Source organism: Conger conger, chromosome 5 (assembly GCF_963514075.1).
Source record: "Conger conger chromosome 5, fConCon1.1, whole genome shotgun sequence".
Taxonomy (NCBI): domain Eukaryota; kingdom Metazoa; phylum Chordata; class Actinopteri; order Anguilliformes; family Congridae; genus Conger; species Conger conger.
Window position 1 is genome coordinate 2397030 of NC_083764.1, and position 21647 is coordinate 2418676.

Here is a 21647-nt window from a genome sequence, read left to right on the forward strand (position 1 = left end):
CGTGGTGTGGAGGGCCTGTGTGTGGAGGGCCTGGGTGTGGAGGGCCTGGGTGTGTCGGCTGCTTTCTCCCAGCAGTCTGGCTCACCCCGAATGGGAGCTGGAGCCCTGCCGCTCTGGGAGGCTCATGGATTAGACTGCAGTGAGCACTGCCGTGATACAGCTCTTATTGATGAGATAAGCAATACGTTCTGCTGTGTGAACGTCAGATTCTGTGGTTAAAGGAAAGACGTCGAGGTAGATTGGCTTTGTAGGAGAATCCAGAGGCGGAAGTTTGATCAGAATTTAGTTGACGTTCTCGGCTGCCTTTTGAAATTCCATGAAAGGTCGTACTGAAAACTCCAAAGAATATGTTATAGTATACAGTATATTTTGTCATAGTGCAATCAGCCGATGATGGTTTGTTCAAAAAGAAGCCAAAAAAGTGACCCAGTGTGACCTTTAAGTTAAAATATTTTCTAATTCAGTTTTATTCAGCGGCCTTTATCCCCCCCCCCTCGAACTTGCGAAAGAAAGGGTGCTTCCAGAAACACGGACTTACATCGTGAAATATTTATTCCCAATGTCATGCGACTCCTCGAATAGAAACAGCCTGTCAATGAGTGTTAAAAACGAAAGATGGTCGATAATCGTCACTTCATTGTGATAGTGAGAAATGTGGGTTCAGGACTCAACAAGGACACAAATACTGCACCAGGCTTTCACTGCCTCAACATGAAGTGCATTTCATTCATTTTCATGTGAAAAATGGAGCCATCCCTGCCTCACTCAAATCCCATGACACCACTGTTCCAGGACCAGTCTTGTGTGTTCTGTGTGAGGGTTCAGTAAACTGTGAGGGTTCAGTAAACTGTGTGCTGGTTCAGTAAACTGTGTGCGGGTTCAGTAAACTGTGTGCTGGTTCAGTAAACTGTGTGAGGGTTCAGTAAACTGTGTGCTGGTTCAGTAATCTGTGTGAGGGTTCAGTAAACTGTGTGAGGGTTCAGTAAACTGGGTGCTGGTTCAGTAAACTGTGTGCTGGTTCAGTAATCTGTGTGAGGGTTCAGTAAACTCTGTGTGAGGGTTCAGTAAACTCTGTGTGCGGGTTCAGTAAACTCTGTGTGCGGGTTCAGTAAACTCCATCAGCGCTGCAGAGTAATTTGTGGGGCAACAGAATCATACATACTGATGGTGGGGAGTATCAGAGTGTCTCCGGTTCGTCTTCCTGTTTTCAAACTGTCTTTGATTTTATCAGTGGAATTTACAGTATTCTGATGATCATGTGGCTAACACGTTTTAAGGCTAAGTGAAGTTGCGTCTGAATTATTCAAAACTGTGAAATATTTCTGGCTGTTTGGTTATTGTTTCTGCTGTCTGTTTCTGTGTAAAAACCACGCCCGGGTTATTTTTAAATGTTTTTTGTGTTTGGGGAATGGCTTGTGTTCACACAAGGAACACAGTGTACAGTACATGTGTGCCTAAAGTTTGGCAATGAAAACATATTAACATATTATTATGAATATATATAAATCGATATAGATATATACACTTATGTATTCACAACTTTGTTTCTATGCATAAATCATGACTATTTTTGCACTGAGTGACAAACCGCAGGATTTATTTTTCATGAAGGTGCTATAATATTGGGGGTCTTTTCTCCCAGTTTTGCATGATCTGTTCAGTATATCCCCCAACCTATATCCCTCCTTTTCTTAAACTCTCCAAGGTTTAAATACTGTAATTTTATAGTCCTCTACCTCCCTTATGACGTTTGAAATAAACAAAACAAAAAACAAACATTTGTGTCATTGTGTGAGCCTTTCTTATTGAACCACAAAACAAAAATGTGTAATTGTGTAAAGAGCCAGCCTGGTTCAGCTCTACAGGGGGAAAGGGCTATAATGAGCCAGCCTGGTTCAGCTCTACAGTGGGAAAGGGCTATAATGAGCCAGCCTGGTTCAGCTCTATGGTGGGAAAGGGCTATAATGAGCCAGCCTGGTTCAGCCTGGTCCAGCTCTACAGGGGGAAAGGGCTATAATGAGCCAGCCTGGTTCAGCTCTACAGTGGGAAAGGGCTATAATGAGCCAGCCTGGTTCAGCTCTACAGTGGGAAAGGGCTATAATGAGCCAGCCTGGTTCAGCCTGGTCCAGCTCTACAGGGGGAAAGGGCTATAATGAGTCAGCCTGGTTCAGCTCTACAGTGGGAAAGGGCTATAATGAGCCAGCCTGGTTCAGCTCTACAGTGGGAAAGGGCTATAATGAGTCAGCCTGGTTCAGCTCTACAGTGGGAAAGGGCTATAATGAGCCAGCCTGGTTCAGCTCTACAGTGGGAAAGGGCTATAATGAGCCAGCCTGGTTCAGCTCTACAGTGGGAAAGGGCTATAATGAGCCAGCCTGGTTCAGCTCTACGGTGGGAAAGGGCTATAATGAGTCAGCCTGGTTCAGCTCTACAGTGGGAAAGGGCTATAATGAGCCAGCCTGGTTCAGCCTGGTCCAGCTCTACAGGGGGAAAGGGCCATAATGAGCCAGCCTGGTTCAGCTCTACAGTGGGAAAGGGCTATAATGAGCCTAGTTCAGCTCTACAGGGGGAAAGGACTGTAATGAGCCAGCCTGGTTCAGCTCTACAGTGGGAAAGGGCTATAATGAGCCAGCCTGGTTCAGCTCTACAGGGGAAAAGGCCATAATGAGCCAGCCTGGTTCAGCTCTACAGGGGGAAAGGGCTATAATGAGCCAGCCTGGTTCAGCTCTACAGTGGGAAAGGGCTATAATGAGCCAGCCTGGTTCAGCTCTACAGGGGGAAAGGGCTATAATGAGCTTTAGCTAGAAGGTTGGGCCGCTAATAATTCTGCGCTAATAACATCTTTCCAATGACCTCACCCTCGCCTGCCAGTTACAGACACACCGCACCCCCATGTGCAGAGAATCCAGCATTCCACATTATAATAATAATAATAATAATAATAATAATAATAATAATAGTCCTGGATTTCACACCTTTCAACATCTTAAAGGTCAGTTCATGTTTCTCACAGTGATGTGATTATTAATGTATTTATTGACACGTAATGGCGAGAGGACCATTACACGACTGGACAGGGAGGAGAAGACCTTAAAAGCAGGCAGTTATGAGCGAGATGCTCTGTGCCTCGAGCCTCCAGCGTTAGAGTGTGAACACACCTCGCCCAGCGGGCACGCGTTGGTCGCACCGCAGTCAAAACAAACCCGGGCTAATTTTCACAGACATTTTGGCGGTTGGTTTCTCTGGTGAACAGATGGCTGGGGGTGGGGTTTATGGCGATGGACACCGGCGTGATGTGGGCACCAGTAGTGTCTGTGTTTGTGTCTGTGTTTGTGGCGGGGTCTGTATTTGTCTGTATTTGCGTCTGTGCCTTGGCGTTATATGCAGGAGGGGACGCTTTGAATGGAAGCTAAGCTTTATCGCGGTCAGCTGTTCCTGTGAGTCACCGCGGCACATCCAGTTTGGGCGTGTTCTCCACCGAGATAATCACCCCTTCCGTCATTATCGTTAGCCTAATTTAAGCAGAGGCGCGTCAGGGGCGCGCGCGGCTAAAAGCAGCCGTAGCGCTCCTTACCCATCAGACGCTCATGATAATCATTGTGTTTCTGTCTGTGTTGCTGCTGCTCTGTCTTTTGCAGTAACATATTATTATTAGTGCTTTTATTGTTGGTATTATGTCTGTGGCCTGTAGAGGGCGTAGCTGCAGGTGTGTCACCCTGTGTTTACTTTCCTGGGGGTGCCGGGGGGAGGGGGTGTCTGCATGGGGCAATGGGGGGGGGGGGGGGGGGTTTTGGATATGACATCATGGTCGAGCAGGTCCAGAGTTTGTCTGCATAGGAACAGGCCCAAAAATAGTTTTAGTGTTGTCTCCAATTGCAAGAGATGAACAGACCAGCTCATTAAACCCCCCCCCCCCCCCCATTCAACCCCCCGTGCCCCCCCCCCGTCCGCGCCCTGCTGCTCCTCAGCCCCAGAATAGCGCTGATCTTACTGGCCCTGAACGCCGGCCCTGCTCCCCAGCTCTGCTTTTTGGACGTATTAGGAGAGGCAGCGTCTGACAACGGACCCTAGAGTGTCTCACACCTCCCCCCCCCCCCCCCCACACACACCCCTACCCCGCCCCCCCCCCACACCCCTCTGTCTGTGCATCCCACAGCTCCGTGTGAAGTGTGAAGGACCAGCTATTACACAACCATGACACAACCCGTACACAACCATGACACAACCCTTACAGAACCATGACACAACCCGTACACAACCATGACACAACCCGTACACAACCATGACACAACCCTTACAGAACCATGACACAACCCTTACACAACCATGACACAACCCTTACAGAACCATGACACAACCCGTACACAACCATGACACAACCCTTACAGAACCATGACACAACCCTTACAGAACCATGACACAACCCGTACAGAACCATGACACAACCCTTACAGAACCATGACACAACCCTTACACAACCATGACACAACCCGTACACAACCATGACACAACCCTTACAGAACCATGACACAACCCTTACACAACCATGACACAACCCTTACACAACCATGACACAACCCTTACACAACCATGACACAACCCTTACAGAACCATGACACAACCCTTACACAACCATGACACAACCCTTACAGAACCATGACACAACCCATGAGACCTCGCCCCACCACTCTCTCCCGCATGTTATCTCTACACTGTTATGTAGACCACACAGGGTCTCCTTGTTTGACAGAAAGGGGTGCGTTTCACAGACAGACCTGGGTTCAAATAGTCATTGTTTTAGACTTAGATGGACTTTTCTGTGCTAGATTGATTGTGCATTTAAGTCTGCAAGGTGAGGCAGATGGGCGGGGTTTACACTTTTGGGATCATTTCAGTTGTTCCAATTCACCAGGCAAGCTTAGTCAAATGCAGAAATGTATTTAAATCAGACATTTTCCCACCTTTATGGGGACCTTTATCCTGAAATGTGTTGCAAAACGCAAAAGGCCCTCTTAGACAAGGAGCATGGGCTTATTGTTTAATCACTTACTGCTCTCCACTTTCTTCCTTTCTTGCTCCTTACCTGCAAATTGATCGAGGTCCACCATCCTTACGGACATTCCAACCTCCTAATTGTTCCTTTGTGGGTTAATAGAAGTTAAGAGCTGAGTTTGAGTCAAAGTTAGTCAGAAGTTAGAGTAGAAGTTAGGAACTCCCTCTTTCATCTTTCCAAGAAAACATCAGCGTATCCTTTGCGTAAGTATTTTCTTTTCGGAAAGCCTGACATCTAAATGATCGACCTGATCCACCTCTGCCCATCTGCCACGTCTGTAACTGACCTGTGGATCCACCTCTGCCCATCTGCCACGTCTGTAACTGACCTGTGGATCCACCTCTGCCCATCTGCCACGTCTGTAACTGACCTGTGGATCCACCTCTGCCCATCTGCCACGTCTGTAACTGACCTGTGGAGCCACCTCTGCCCATCTGCCACGTCTGTAACTGACCTGTGGAGCCACCTCTGCCCATCTGCCACGTCTGTGACTGACCTGTGGATCCACCTCTGCCCATCTGCCACGTCTGTAACTGACCTGTGGATCCGCCTCTGCCCATCTGCCACGTCTGTAACTGACCTGTGGGTCCACCTCTCCCCATCTGCCACGTCTGTAACGGGAGAGAGGGTGCCCCGATTTCACGTTTTCTTGATTTCCCCGTTTTCAGGTAACTTTTTCTTCCATCTTTCCCTCACCTCTCCTGATGGGTGGAGCGAGGGGCAGGAGGAGGAGGAGAGGAGGAAAGGAAAAAGAGGAGAGGAATAAGGGACTGGAATGGGCCCTGTCTCTCTGCCTGAGGCTCTGATTCAGCACCAGGGTTCTTCACCAGGGTTTGAGGAATGGTGAGTTGTACGTGGCTCTGCTGCTGCCGTTAATCGCACATGGCACCGTCTTCACCAGGCCACCCTCACAAACACGGTTTTTCACCTCGAGGGCCGAGCCTGGCTGAATAAAGGTTGATAAGTGAGCAGAGAACAACATGACTCAGAGAGGCGGCAGGTTTGGGGGTGGCAGCTGTTGAACACCAGGCCAAAACTGAAACCTTTGACTCTCGATCTGAAGATCAAAGCAGTTTCTGTTTCTCATCCTGTCTGGGGAAAATTATTGCAGAGCCTTGTGACATTTTAGGTTTTGATGGTTTTGGCCCCTGAAACTAATCCCATGATCCTTTACTGAATGACCTCTTTCTGCGGTTGTGTCTCGTGCTTCTGCTTTTCTTATTTATTCATTGACCGTGCGGCCATCTTGTCCTGAAATCACCTTCCTGTCCGGCTGTGTGTGGTCATCTGAGGGTGGGAGATATTTCGGGGGGTGAGGTCACTGAGGGTGTGGTCATCCAAGTGTGAGGTCATCAGTGGGTGTGGCTATCCAGGTATGAGGTCATCAGTGGGTGTGGTCTATATAAGGTATTTTTCCTTATATTCTGCGATAAGAGAATTTAGCAGACTGCACAATTGACAGCGGGAGAGATTAGAGTCTGGAAGAGGCTGCTGTCTTTGACCTTTTCTTCATGTGGGAATTAAATCTGAGACAAAATCAGAGGCCAGCTTGCAGTGAGCACAGGAGACATCACAAGGTTCATCTGTTCATTATTTATTTCAGACCTATTTTTAGCCGCTGTTTCTCCCTTTGTTGTCTGATTCTGTGCAAAGCCTGTCTCAGCCTTATACGGAACTCAATACATTTGGGGGAGCGAATGTTATACTGTTCATCTTTGTAGTTTTTGGGGTGAGGCTAGATTTTGGGGAACCAGCAAAAAAACTGTACAATGGGACTGGACATGAATGAATGAAAGAGTCTTTCTCCTTTGTGTGCTGTCTTTTGTGAGGATCATAGGGGACCTTTCTGTGGTGTCAGGCCTTTCTTGTTGTGTATGAATTGTTCTCCGTATTAATACGCTGCAACAGAAAGCAGCTGATGGAGGTGATTACACTGATTACACCAGGCCCTGATTACACCAGACTCATTCACACCCAGGGGAAGGACACTGACAGGTCACAGACAGGAAGCGCTGTTCCAACTCACTTCCTGTTTCTTACCCGTGGTCAGGTAACCACTATAACGTACTCTGCCATTCAGCATAGAATGAGGAATTAAAACAAAAAATCCCCACAATTCCAGGGACCTGTCAGACAATGCTTCATGAGAACCTAAAATAAATTGTTGAACTAAAACAGCCTGTGTCATGAGAGCCTTATTCACAGTGCTGCTGTGACACCGACACCCACACCGACACCCACACCTACACCAACACCAACACCAACACCAAGACCAACACCAACACCAAGACCAACACCAACACCAACACCAAGACCAACACCAACACCAACACCAACACCAACACCAACACCAAGACCAACACCAACACCAACACCAACACCAACACCAACACCAACACCCACACCCACACCCACACCAACACCAAGACCAACACCAAGACCAACACCAACACCAACACCAACACCAACACCAACACCAAGACCAAGACCAAGACCAAGGCCAACACCAACACCAACACCCACACCAACACCAACACCAACACCAACACCAAGACCAACACCAACACCAAGACCAAGGCCAACACCAACACCAACACCAACACCAACACCAACACCAACACCCACACCCACACCCACACCAACACCAAGACCAACACCAACACCAACACCAAGACCAAGACCAACACCAACACCAACACCAAGACCAAGACCAAGACCAAGACCAAGACCAACACCTACACCGACACCGACACCGACACCGACACCGACACCGACACCGACACCAACACCAACACCAACACCGACACCGACACCCACACCAAGACCAAGACCCACACCAACACCAACACCAATACCAACACCAAAACCAACACCAACACCAAGACCAACACCAAGACCAACACCAAGACCAACACCAACACCCACACCAACACCAACACCTACACCTACACCAAGACCAAGACCAAGACCAACACCAACACCAACACCAACACCAACACCAAGACCAACACCAACACCAACACCAACACCAACACCAACACCAACACCCACACCCACACCAACACCAAAACCAACACCAACACCAACACCAACACCCACACCCACACCCACACCCACACCAACACCTACACCTACACCAACACCAAGACCAACACCAACACCAACACCAACACCAAGACCAACACCAAGACCAACACCAACACCAACACCAACACCAACACCAACACCAACACCGACACCCACACCAAGACCGACACCCACACCAACACCAAGACCAAGACCAACACCAACACCAACACCAACACCAACACCAACACCGACACCCACACCAAGACCAACACCAACACCAACACCAAGACCAAGACCAACACCAACACCAAGACCAAGACCAACACCAAGACCAAGACCAACACCAACACCAACACCAACACCAACACCAACACCAAGACCAAGACCAACACCAAGACCAAGGCCAACACCAACACCAACACCCACACCCACACCAACACCAACACCAAGACCAACACCAACACCAACACCAACACCAACACCAACACCAAGACCAAGACCAAGACCAACACCAACACCAACACCAACACCCACACCCACACCCACACCCACACCCACACCATCACCTGCACCAATACCCACACCAAGACCAACATCAACACCAACACCCACACCCACACCAACACCAACACCCACACCAAGACCAACATCAACACCAACACCCACACCAACACCTACACCCACACCCACACCCACACCAAGACCAACATCAACACCAACACCCACACCCACACCAACACCAACACCAACACCAACACCAAGACCAACATCAACACCAACACCCACACCAACACCTACACCCACACCCACACCAAGACCAAGACCAACACCAACACCAACACCAACACCAACACCCACACCCACACCCACACCAACACCAACACCTACATCAACACCAACACCAACACCAGCACCAACACCAACACCAACACTTACACCAACACCTACATCAACACCAACACCAACACCTGCACCAACACCTACACCAACACCAACACCAACACCAACACCTACATCAACACCAACACCAACACCAACACCTGCACCAACACCAACGCCAACACCAACACCTACACCAGCACTTACACCAACACCTACATCAACACCAACACCTATACCTACACCAACACCTACACCTACACCGACACCAACACCAACACCTACACCAATACCTGACCTGAAACTTCAACACCCTCTGAAGTGCCCTATACACCATCTGAAGTGCCCTTAACACCCTCTGAAGTTCCCTTAACACCCTCTGAAGTTCCCTTAACACAATCTGAAGTGCCCTTAACACCCTCTGAAGTTCCCTTAACACCCTCTGAAGTTCCCTTAACACAATTTGAAGTGCCCTGAAGATCCTCTGAAGTGCCCTGAACACCATCTGAAGTGCCGTGCATTTCCCCTCTCTATTAAACACACTCAGCTCAGGAAGTGAACGGGATGTGTGTGTTTTACTCTTCAGAGATCTGAGATGATCCACTGCCCTCATCGTGAATGTGAAGCTCCAAAATAGCTTGAGCTTAAAATAGCAAGTGGGCATTTATTTAAAGATTGAAAGTATGACTGTATGACTGAATATCTTATTTTGTCTAAGCAATAGGATGGTATTTTATAAATTCTTTGCTTAACCTACAAGATGTCTCCTAGAACGCCTTCAAAATTTAAACTTATCAAAATGTCCTGAATACATTGCCTTGGAGAATGACTCATGATAATAATAATAATAATAATAATAACTCATGATAACTTAATATGGCCTTCATAAAGCATACATGAATAGACAACATGCTTATTAATATAATATTTGTACTCTATAAAACAGTTATAACATCAATTGTAGCACTCACTGTGAGCTGATGAGAGGTGCACACGATTTTAAAAAGCTATGCAATATACTGTCTGCTTATTACTAGTTTATAACGTGCTTATTGCGTACTCATGCCTTATTCATGCTTTATTAATGAGTTATGAACTTGTTTCGGTCCTGACGGAGGGATATGACACCACACAAAGAAGCAGTGCTTTTATGGGACGTGTTGCTCAGAACCAGAGGCTGAAGAGGTTTGGGGAGGGCACACGAGTGCGCATGACACAATATTTCTCTACTTGCCTCCAGTTTGATTGTACTTGCCTACATTGAGATTCTACTCAACACACAGGCAGGGCAGCCTGTAGTCTAGTCGCTAAGGCACATGACTCGGGCCAGAAGGTTGGAGGTTCAAGCCCCCACATAGCCACGATATAGCACAGCTGCTGAGCCCTTGAGCCAGGCCCTTAATGCTTCAGCCAAGTAGTAACTTTTTGCTCAACGCCATTTTGATTGAGCTTAAACCCATTTTGATTGCACTTCCCAGAAAGGGTCAGAGGGCCCTGAGATGGCCATTCAGGTCCACACAGGGCCCGGGGAGATGGACGTGACCGATCTGTGGCACGCCTTGCTCTGCAGGAGGTTACATAACCACTCGGGCTGCTGGGTGCAAGGGTCACACCAGCTGCTGGGGTCAAGGGTCAAACCAGCTGCTGGGGTCAAGGGTCAAACCAGCTGCTGGGGTCAAGGGTCAAACCAGCTGCTGGGGTCAAGGGTCAAACCAGCCAGATAAACAGAGCAAAAGGTCAGACAGTACTGAACAAATGTAATGTAATGTAATATCATTTTGCCCCAGTTAGCTGTGGGTTTTCTAGGATTTTTCCAAATTAATAATAATTATACTACTACTGCTACAACCACTGCAACTACTACTACTATTACTTCTACTACTACTACTAATAATAATACGTATATTGCTTTTGTAGCTTCTTTTAAGTCATGATCTCAGACTGCTTCATGTCTCATGTTCCTGGACCCAAAGGTATGGCAGATGAATTTTGCTGTTTGATCTCAGGTGTGTGCGTGGGCGGGTGAGAGCAGGACTGGCTTGCTTTCAGTTGACATTTATCTGTAGATATCTCACCATCTGTCACGTGCCCCCCTCCACCCCCGCCCTAACTGCCACCTTACTCTACTCCCCCAGGGAATTCCCCTTCTGACCTACGGGCAGGAACCAATCAGAACACAGAGTTTAGCATATACCAGGTCCCAGAAGCCAATTAGATCACAGTGCTTAACTTGTTCAGGACGCAGGAGCCAATTAGATCATTAGTGCTTACCTAATACACATTGCAGAAGCCAACACCAACATAGGAATGATCATGAACCTTATACAGCATTCACAGTTAGGTCAGATACACACACATACATGCACTGCACCTGTCGATGCAGCTTAACCACACGCACACACACACATACACACACACACACACACATACACACACACACACACACATGCACACACACACACACACATGCACACACACACTCACACACTCACACACTCACTCACACACTCACTCACGCTGTGTGGACACACACACACACACACACATACACACACGCTCACAGCACACACACATACACACATGCTCACAGCACACACACACACACACATGCTCACAGCACACACACACATACACACATGCTCACAGCACACACACACACACACATGCTCACAGCACACACACATACACACATGCTCACAGCACACACACACACTCACGCTGTGTGGACACACACACACACACATACACACACGCACACACACACACACACATACACACACGCACACACACACGCACACACACACACACACACACACACACACATACTGACAGCACACACACACACTCACGCTGTGTGGGCACACACACACACACACACACACACACTCACGCTGTGTGGGCACACACACACACACACACACACACTCACGCTGTGTGGGCACACACACACACACACACACACACTCACGCTGTGTGGACACCTGCTTCGTTATGTAACCCAGAGTCTCTGAGAGGGCTGTGCAGTGAGGTAATGAGTAAGCGCCACTTTTATCAGCACTGCTGTTTCAACTGTCTGAGTTTTCCAAGATCTTTTCAGCTCCCATTTCCCACAAAAACCTCCTAATAAACAATCAGGTGTCCTTATAAATGCCTGTTTTGAGAGGTAGTTATTTTAGGATGCAGTTTGACAGCAATGAATGTAGTATGTATTTCATGTTGACATTTGTGTTTGAATTTTGTCATTAAATCTCTCCCTCTTACACACACACACACACACACTCTCTATGCAGTCTCTCTCTCCCTCTCTCTCCCTGTTTGTGTAATTCCATCATAGAGAGAATACTTCTGTGTGTGTTAGAGAGAGGGAGAGAGAATACATAATGTGTGTCTGTGTGTGTGTCGTTCTGTCCTAGAGAGAGAACACCCCCCACACTTAACCCCTTAGTGTGATTACCTCATCACAGCCCATATAAACGCAACCTGACCCTCCAGCGATTGCCCGTTTCCATGGTCACCGCCCCAAATAACAGCTGCAGAGCTGAACAGGCCGGGGGGGGGGGGGGTCATGCCTAACTGCTGAAGCTAAGCAGCCATACCACCCTGTACCCTTCTCATGGCTAACCGCTGAAGCTAAGCAGCCATACCACCCTGTACCCTTCTCATGGCTAACTGCTGAAGCTAAGCAGCCATACCACCCTGTACCCTTCTCATGGCTAACTGCTGAAGCTAAGCAGCCACACCACCCTGTACCCTTCTCATGGCTAACTGAAGCTAAGCAGCCACACCACCCTGTACCCTTCTCATGGCTAACTGAAGCTAAGCAGCCACACCACCCTGTACCCTTAACTGTTGAACTTTTTAAGGAGAAAACAAAACCCTGCCCTCCTGCTGCTCTGTAAGGGTGCTCAGTCTCGTGGTTCCAGGAGGAGTTCTGTGTGTTTCTGATCCGCTGCGCAAGTGACAGTTTATGAATATTCAGTCGTATCCAAGGACAGAACACACATCGCCCCCAGGACTGGTCTCAGTCCTGCACCCCTGAGATCACACAGCATTTTCATTAAACTGGAAACTTACAGCTTCAATGACACAGGGACAACTATTCAATATTAATATTTGAATTATTATTATTTTAAAGGGACAAAGCACACACCAGGGATCTCACTGGATCCGTCCATGTTTTAATCACATAATGGGAGTGCTCTAGACCAGCGGTCAGCAACCCTGGTCCTGGAGAGCCGCAGGGTGTGGCTGGTGTTTTCACCAATTCAGACCCAAGAAACCCGGTGAGGTGAGAACTGTGTAATTAACTACTTTAATTGATTAATTAAGTGCTGAGTGACAACAAAAACCAGCACACCCTGCTGCTCTCCAGGACCAGGGCTGCTGACCTGTACTCTAGACCACTCAACCAACCAATCAATACATCAATCATTATATCAATCAACCAACTAGTCCCAATTGTGATAGCACATTCACTATGGGAAACTCACACAGCAACTCCCCTCCAGTCGGAAAACCCCAAGAAAAGTGAGTTTGAATGCTAAGGTAAAAGTGAACAAACACCCCAGGGACTCTCTCTCTCTCTCTCTCTCTCTCTCTCTCCCCCTCTCTCTCTCCCTGGTTCGTGGTGGTCCAGTTCTTCCTGGCAGAACCGCTGGCGTGGTGTGCAGGCATGTGGATGCGTGAGCTTTACACGGTTGCCATGGAACCTGATCCCTTCCGCAGCGTAACCGAGACGTTCCCCCTCGTCCTGTGCCCGGGGCGCTATATACAGCGTGTTAGAACATTAATCACAGACCCCCAAACTAGACCTGCAGGCCTACGCTCTAGGCACTGTACGCCTACACTAGGCCCCTGGCATTACTTAGCTACTGCATATAACGCCGTAAGTCATGTAATAGAGACTGGGGTCAAATCCAGTCAAGTCCAGTCAGCCTGTATTGTCCCACCAGGGGGGAAATGGTGTTGCAACCAGGATTTAAAACACAATCACCATAAACCCGAAAAGCACAATATTATACGCAGACCGACGACAACAGACAAAGTGAAAGAGATGACATACAGGGAGACAACTTCAATACGGCACAAACGCTAGGGAGCCAGAGCGCTTCAGTGCCAGGACTACTTGTGCAAATTCAGGCTGCGGATTACTGTGCAAACTAAGGAGGGTTCGTGCCTTTCAGTCCCCTGATCTGGACTCTGTATCTCTGTATCTGCGGCCTTAACGCTCTGTAGCTCAAGCTCGCTCAGCAGTGGGTGACCAGGGCGTCATATAAAATGGATGTTGTGTCTGACTCAACCAATGCGGACCACCCAGAATACACCACACAGCTGCTGAGTGTATTGTCACATGTATGGTTCCATAGGTCAATAAATTATTAACATAACTCATAATATTTTCATATTTATATTTTTATGAGGGCCTCAAGGCACAATCTGTCACCCTTTGTAGCCTAATATTTTGTCTTCCCGTTCCTTGTAGATATTTTTGGTTTCTCATAGACGGTGTAAGTAAGGCTTTATGCTGCAGGATTCAGCAGAAGCTGGTTTCTCCAGAGATAGAGCTCAAAATCTCTGAGTTTGCGCAGATTAAACCGGACTGTCTCCGCCAGTCAGACGGTCGATACGGATGCCTGGGCGCTGCCTCGCTCTCGCAGATGTTGATTATTATTTTTTTTGTCATAATGCAGTCGCTGAACAAGTGTGCCTCTAATATTAATACGCTCCATGTTCGCCGCGTTCGCCTCCGTCTGCTAGGCGGCGTTTGAGAATGGATGCGGCGATGCCCTCTGAATGCTAAGAGGGGTAATTAATCAAAGCCCACAGCGGAGCAGCCGATAAGAAGGTCGCGGCGGTTAGGCGCGTCAGGGGTGACCTCTGGCGGACACGTACGGTAGCGCAAGGGTCAGAGGAGGGGGAGGAGAAACCATCAATTTCAGCTGCGAGTTTGGAGTTCGTAAAACCGCCAGGCGGCTCACAGTATGTTTAGCCGGTTGTTAGGGATTGGCAGTGAGTCAGTAACCTTTGTATGCTTTGGCATCGCCGTGAGTGAGCCCTGACGTGGGTCGGCCAAGTCTTCCGGACTTACAGTGCGCTCCTTTACCCCGTAGGCTTGTAAAAAAGATTTTAATGACAAACGTATAAATCTGAGACAGTCGAAACCCCAGGCTCGCGCGCGCCCCGCCAAAAAAAATGGGTGGGCGACGCGGCTCATGGAATATCCTCCTCCACGGCTCAATTTACCGCGCTGCCTGCTCGCAAAACTAAAAGACCCCAGTCGCAATATGTGGGAGTCACGGTCTAGAAACCGAGTGAAGGTCAGTAGCAATTAAACGTGACGGCGAGGTGTAGCGTTTGGCAGAAAGGAGAGGGGTTTTTAAGGCGTAACTTCCATATTACACTCCGAAGAAAACGATGTGGTAAGTTGTGCTCAAATGGCTTCCTCTTCAACCTACACGCCGGTTCCTCTTAGTGGGTTTTCATGGGGTTTCTCTGTGTTTTTGGAAGACTGTGAAAATACTCGATTGATTTTTAAAATTATTATTCAGTGACCTGTATCGCAGTTGAAGGCCTCAGTCAAATCCCCCGTTGTATTGTAACTTGCGATAACGAAAGCGGCCACATGGGGGCGACGCAGAATTCAGAATTGAAAGCGAAGCCGGTACGTGTACAACAACACTTCCCCCTTCTTAAAATGGATGATAAACGAACTTTCAACTGCTAAAACAACAGGACTGGCTCTCTGCAGAACTGCGGGTAGCAAATGGTCTTTCAATTCCTCTTAGAATAACTGAATGATAGATTTAGCAGACCCACTTTCCAAATTAATGCTGCCGCGGTAGAGCACATCAAATCTGAGCAATAGTTTTAACAGTGTTTTTCGCGCCTCTTTTAAAGTGATAAATCAATATCCTGTTTTCCGAACTAGCAGAATTTGGCTTTTTAACGCGCGCGCGCGTGAGCTCCAAAGAGCCTGATGTCACGCATCACTCATTGCGACATTCCCAAACCCCGGCGTTACGGGCCTATGGCCCTTCACCATTTTAAAATGACTGTTACCTCACTACTGTAGCTGCTCATTAAATGGAACTGAAAATGTGAATTTGTTTAAAAAAACAACATTTGTTAGTTATAGATGCAATCTGTTCTTTAAAATGAGAGATATATATTTCTTTAACATACAGACATACATGCAGTGAGCATAAGCAGGGTTGAGAGGTAGGCAGTTGCTTATATAAGATAAGGAAAGACATAACCTGTGGCTGTCTTACAGTGTTAAGGCTTTTTGACTGGACCTCTTTATCTTTGGATTCTGTATCTGCATAGTAAGGCTAGATTTAAACAGAGCTGAACGGGTTTGTGCATAACTACATTCTTTAAAACTTTGACCCCAAATGTGGAGCTGCTTTGCAGATGACCCGGGGTTATGTGGTTTGCTGCTGGCAGTGGTGATGTTTGGCCAGTAGAGGGCGCTCTTGCCTCTGGACCAGGGGTCTCCAATCTTATCCAGAAAGGGCCGGTGTGTGTGCAGGTTGTTGTTTTAGCACAGGACTAAGACAGCTGATTCTACTCATCTAGGTCTTGATTAAAGACCACGATTAGTTCATTAGTATAATCAGGTGTGTTACTGCTGGGTTAAAACAAAAACCTGCACCCACGCCGGCCCTTTTAGGATAAGATTGGAGACCCCTGCCCTGGACCAATAAGAGAAGCTGATGACCCTGTTCAGTGTGAGGCAGGAAACCAGGCATCCATCCCCCAGCTCAACACACATCTCAAATCAAATCAATACATTTTTATTCATCTGTTCAGTACTTTTCACAGAGACACTTTACGGAGTCACAGAGACACTTTACGGAGTCACAGAGACACTTTACGGAGTCACAGAGACACTTTACGGAGTCACAGAGACACTTTACGGAGTCACAGAGACACTTTACGGAGTCACAGAGGAGAAGATACCTGAGCCCCCACATAGCACATGAGCTGGAACTCATAACTGGGAAATCATATCATAATCTATTTGTATAGTGCAAACATGAATATGGTTCTAAACCGACAAACATGGAGACACAATACTGCACACATGTTCATAAACAGCCCTATATTACCCATATTAACACACTGGACATATAAACACCCCTATATTACGCGTAATTTCACACGGGACATTTAAGAACATCCAGTAAACATCCCATAATCGGACCCCTCCCTCCTCTTTGAGCCGTTCCACAAAAAACCACAACCTCAAAATAATGAATGAATAAATAGCACTACCTGTTTTAGAATGTCTGTGTAATAAAGTTCATTCATAAATCTCAGGAAACATCAGTAATATGATTTATGAGTATAGAAAAAACAATGGAAAGGAGAGGGTGTGGAACAGGGGTGCAGTGGAACACTCCCGTTGCCAGGGTGGAGTGTCCGTCACTAAGGAGCTGTAATTTAGTGCCGTGCCTGCTGGGAGAACACACGGAACCCTGCTCTCAGCTGCGCGGGTTCCGTGTTCTGCGTTCCGCGTTCTGCGTTCCGTGATGGAGTACAGCACAGGACACATTGTAAGGTGGGAAGCACTGCTGATCAGATAGGCCGGCCGGAGGTCTGTGTGTTCGTGTGAGCGTTAGAGATGGTTTCCCCTGGGCGGTGGAGTGTGCGTTTGTGTGAACGTTAGAGATGGTTTCCCCTGGGCGGTGGAGTGTGCGTTTGTGTGAACGTTAGAGATGGTTTCCCCTGGGCGGTGGAGTGTGCGTTTGTGTGAACGTTAGAGATGGTTTCCCCTGGGCGGTGGAGTGTGCGTTTGTGTGAACGTTAGAGATGGTTTCCCCTGGGCGGTGGAGTGTGCGTTTGTGTGAACGTTAGAGATGGTTTCCCCTGGGCGGTGGAGTGTGTGTTTGTGTGAGTGTTAGAGATGGTTTCCCCTGGGCGGTGGAGTGTGCGTTTGTGTGAACGTTAGAGATGGTTTCCCCTGGGCGGTGGAGTGTGCGTTTGTGTGAACGTTAGAGATGGTTTCCCCTGGGCGGTGGAGTGTGCGTTTGTGTGAACGTTAGAGATGGTTTCCCCTGGCTGGAGGTCTGTGCGTTTGTGTGAACATTAGAGATGGTTTCCCCTGGGCGGTGGAGTGTGCGTTTGGGCTGGCAGTGCTGCGCTCTTATGAATTCAGTTAAACTCGCAGCATGCTTTCTGCCACTCGTTCTTTTTAAACACCTCTAAAACTCAGTCCACGGTCCTCTCTCAGAAAAAAGGTACCACAGCGTGTTGCTGGGGTGATACCCTATCACTTATTAAAACGATCCCCCCTGCATTAATGAACTACCTCTGTCCCTCTTATGTTTGCGTATTTGCTGCAGCAGGAGAACAGTGTGGAAATGTGTGTGTTTAACCTCCTAAGAGTTTATTTATTTTTTGGTATGCATTTTTAATTTCTCTTTGCTATTTGGGCTTATTGGGACCTGATAAGTATAAGAATAAGCATCATCTTTTGACATGATGTAGTTTTTGAGAAAAATGATGTCCACATATGTGGACTCTCGGTCTTAAGAATGAAGTATTATGGTTGTACAGCCCAGAATGTGGAGTCCACGCATGTGTACGCCAGGTCTTAGGAGGTTAAAGAGCGGATCTGCACCTCCACTGCACTCTTATTCCCTGTAGCTGAATGATCGGACATTCTGACACCCACATAACCTCACAGGGAGAACATGCTCCCCTGTCTCTGATCTCAGGTCTCAGGTCAGCCCGTGTGAAGAGCCACATCTAATCCACCTGTCCTGGGAGCACCTATCAGATCCTCCTTTATTTAGCTGGCGTGTCATGCATTGGGTATTTTCCTTACTGAGTACATTATTATTATTACTATTATTATTATTATTATTTTTATTATTATTACTATTATTATTAGTATTATTGCCCCACAGTGGGAAAGACAGCAGAGGGGAGGAGAGGAGAGAGGAGGAGAGAGGAGGAGAGGGGAGAGGGGAGAGGCGTGCTGATAAGACATCTTAAGTAGTCGGGGGTCTGAAACAAACAGAGGCCCAGCTCTGACCCCCAGTTGCCCCCCAGCACTTCATAAACACAGACGGGTAATTCTGATAAACCCGCTCTCTATAGCACACAGCACCACGCAGGAAAATAAACAGGGCTGTAAATCTACATATACTGTACACACATACTGTGTGTGTGTGTGTGCGTGTGCGCACTGTACATACGTGTGTGTATGTGTGTGTGCACTGTACATACATGTGTGTGTGTGCACTGTTTACACTACGGTGGGAAATACAGGAAAAAGGATGTTAACAGTGTAAATAGAAGGTTTATGATGATACATGGTAATTTTTTGAATGGTTCAGGATGAAATATTATGGGACATAATTAAAAACATATCCCAGAGACAAATGCCCGTTTCCTGAATATGGGACTGTCCTAAAGATGTGATTTAGAGATGCAGACAGATCTCGCACGCACGCGTGTGCAGAACCGGGCCTGTGTTGGGCTGGGTCCTGTTCCATTCAGGCACTGTGGGAACTGGATCCTCTTACAACTTTGGGCCGAATTGAAATTGAATTGACGTAATCTCTATGCTGACACAGAATCTGTACTGTATCACCCAACATAATACATAATCTTATGGGACCAAAGGGAAACATGAATATGATAGAACTGTAATGCAGCTATGCTATAAGCAATATGATCCAGATTTTAATCCCTGCTTCTGATTTATTTTCGCGCAGTGTCTCATTGCTTTATGTTGTGATCATTTCAACCTGTTGCTTGGTAACAAAAATTATTTACTAACCTTGCCTTTATATGGACAACTATAAAATAATTGTAACACAACACAACACAAGATGCTTTAACTATTTTAATTACTTTAGCCAATTTTACTGTATTACTTGACAATGTTATTTTATGTGATAGGAAACATGCCCTAGTTAGCTCCACAGTCATTTCTCACTGGTGGTCCTGGGCAGGTGAAACATTCAAATACAGATCACACAATAACGTTATTAATACACAATTCCTGACAATAATACACGGAAATCACTGGAATATACCAGCTAAATATGCCCTATCATTCACAATGTTACTGAGGCGAGCACATCATTTAAAATACTTGTATACATTTTCAAATTGTTTGGAAATGTGTAATGTCTAGAATGTTTCTTTAGTTTTCAAGTTTTTATTGCGTTTGGATTTATAATAAAACGTATGTATTTGTTCTATATGAAATGAATAGTTTGACGAGTTTTTCCTTTGTATTTTTAGTGGAGACATTGTTAATTTGGTGTTAATTTAATCTGGTTAATTTGGAATGCGTTTTTGTTTTCCGTGTTTCGCTACATGCCATCTTAAACCACGCGACGCATATTTTCTACTTTAGGAAGTTGGACTAACTCTCCGTTTAAAAATAAGTTTAGTCGGTGTCACGGAATTGAAGGAAGAATAACCATGTCGTGTCTCCAAATAAATTCCCTGAGGAAGTCCTGTGAAGCAGAATCATATTAGTCTAATTATAACATCTGTTAGCTTTGTCCACAAATTAGCACAGTCAATGTAAGCCATTCTTTTGCACAACAATGCGTGGACACTGTAGCCTAATTAAAGAGAAATACCGCCGACGTTTTAAGAAAAGAAAACGAAAGAAGTAACACCTGCACTCGTTGGTCACTCGGTTTAGCACGAGGGGCGTTGCGGTTGTAGCCTCGCGGTTCTGGGGCCCTGCTTTTCGCGCTTAAGTGTTTTTCTAAAGTGCACTTTCGACCTGTACACCTCCGACACTTTCTGTTCTCGCTTCTCTTCCTGCGCATGAACCGGCACTGCTGGCGCAGAAATAGGTTAATCCGCCCCCCGGGCCCGCGGCACTGTCTCAATGTGCCGCTATGCTGCGCTTCGTAGCTCCTAGCTCATCCGTTTAATGCACGCACAAGCATTCAGTCGAATAACTTTTTACGAGTTTAACGTGTTTATCCGACGTACCGCCGCCCGAGCAACCGCGTTTCGGCGTAACCGTTAATAGGTCGGGGCCTTTTGATAAGTGATCATATGTAATCTCCCCGCTCGGGCCACTGGGTGTGGACACGGTTGCCTAGTGCTCGCAAGTAAATGCGCGTTTACCCCCGGCCTAAATGAATTAAGTAATCGCATAGCACCGCGGCACACATTACAAAGGAATTTCCATATTACAACATCCGATACTCCCATTTCGCGGCTCCGCTACCGCAAGTGCGAGGGTTTTTCTGGCTGAGCGCTGGGTAATTCAATCTCCGGCGAGATCGCGGAGGAACAGATGCGTGAGGTAACGGGAGAGAGCGCCGGGGGACGGCCCTGCCAAACAAATGCTTTTTATTAGCGCTCATTAGGTTGAAATAACTCAGTACCCCGGATTCATTAACCACCGGCTGACCCGCAGTGGTATGTTAATGAAGCCGACAGGAGCATGAGTGCAGGCAGCGGGCCACACACGCGCACGATCACTCTTTCACTCGCTCACACACGCACTAGCATTCTTTCACTCGCTCACACACGCACTAGCACTCTTTCACTCGCTCACACACGCGCACGATCACTCTTTCACTCGCTCACACACGTTCTATCACTCTTTCACTCGCTCACACACGCACTATCACTCTTTCACTCGCTCACACACGTTCTA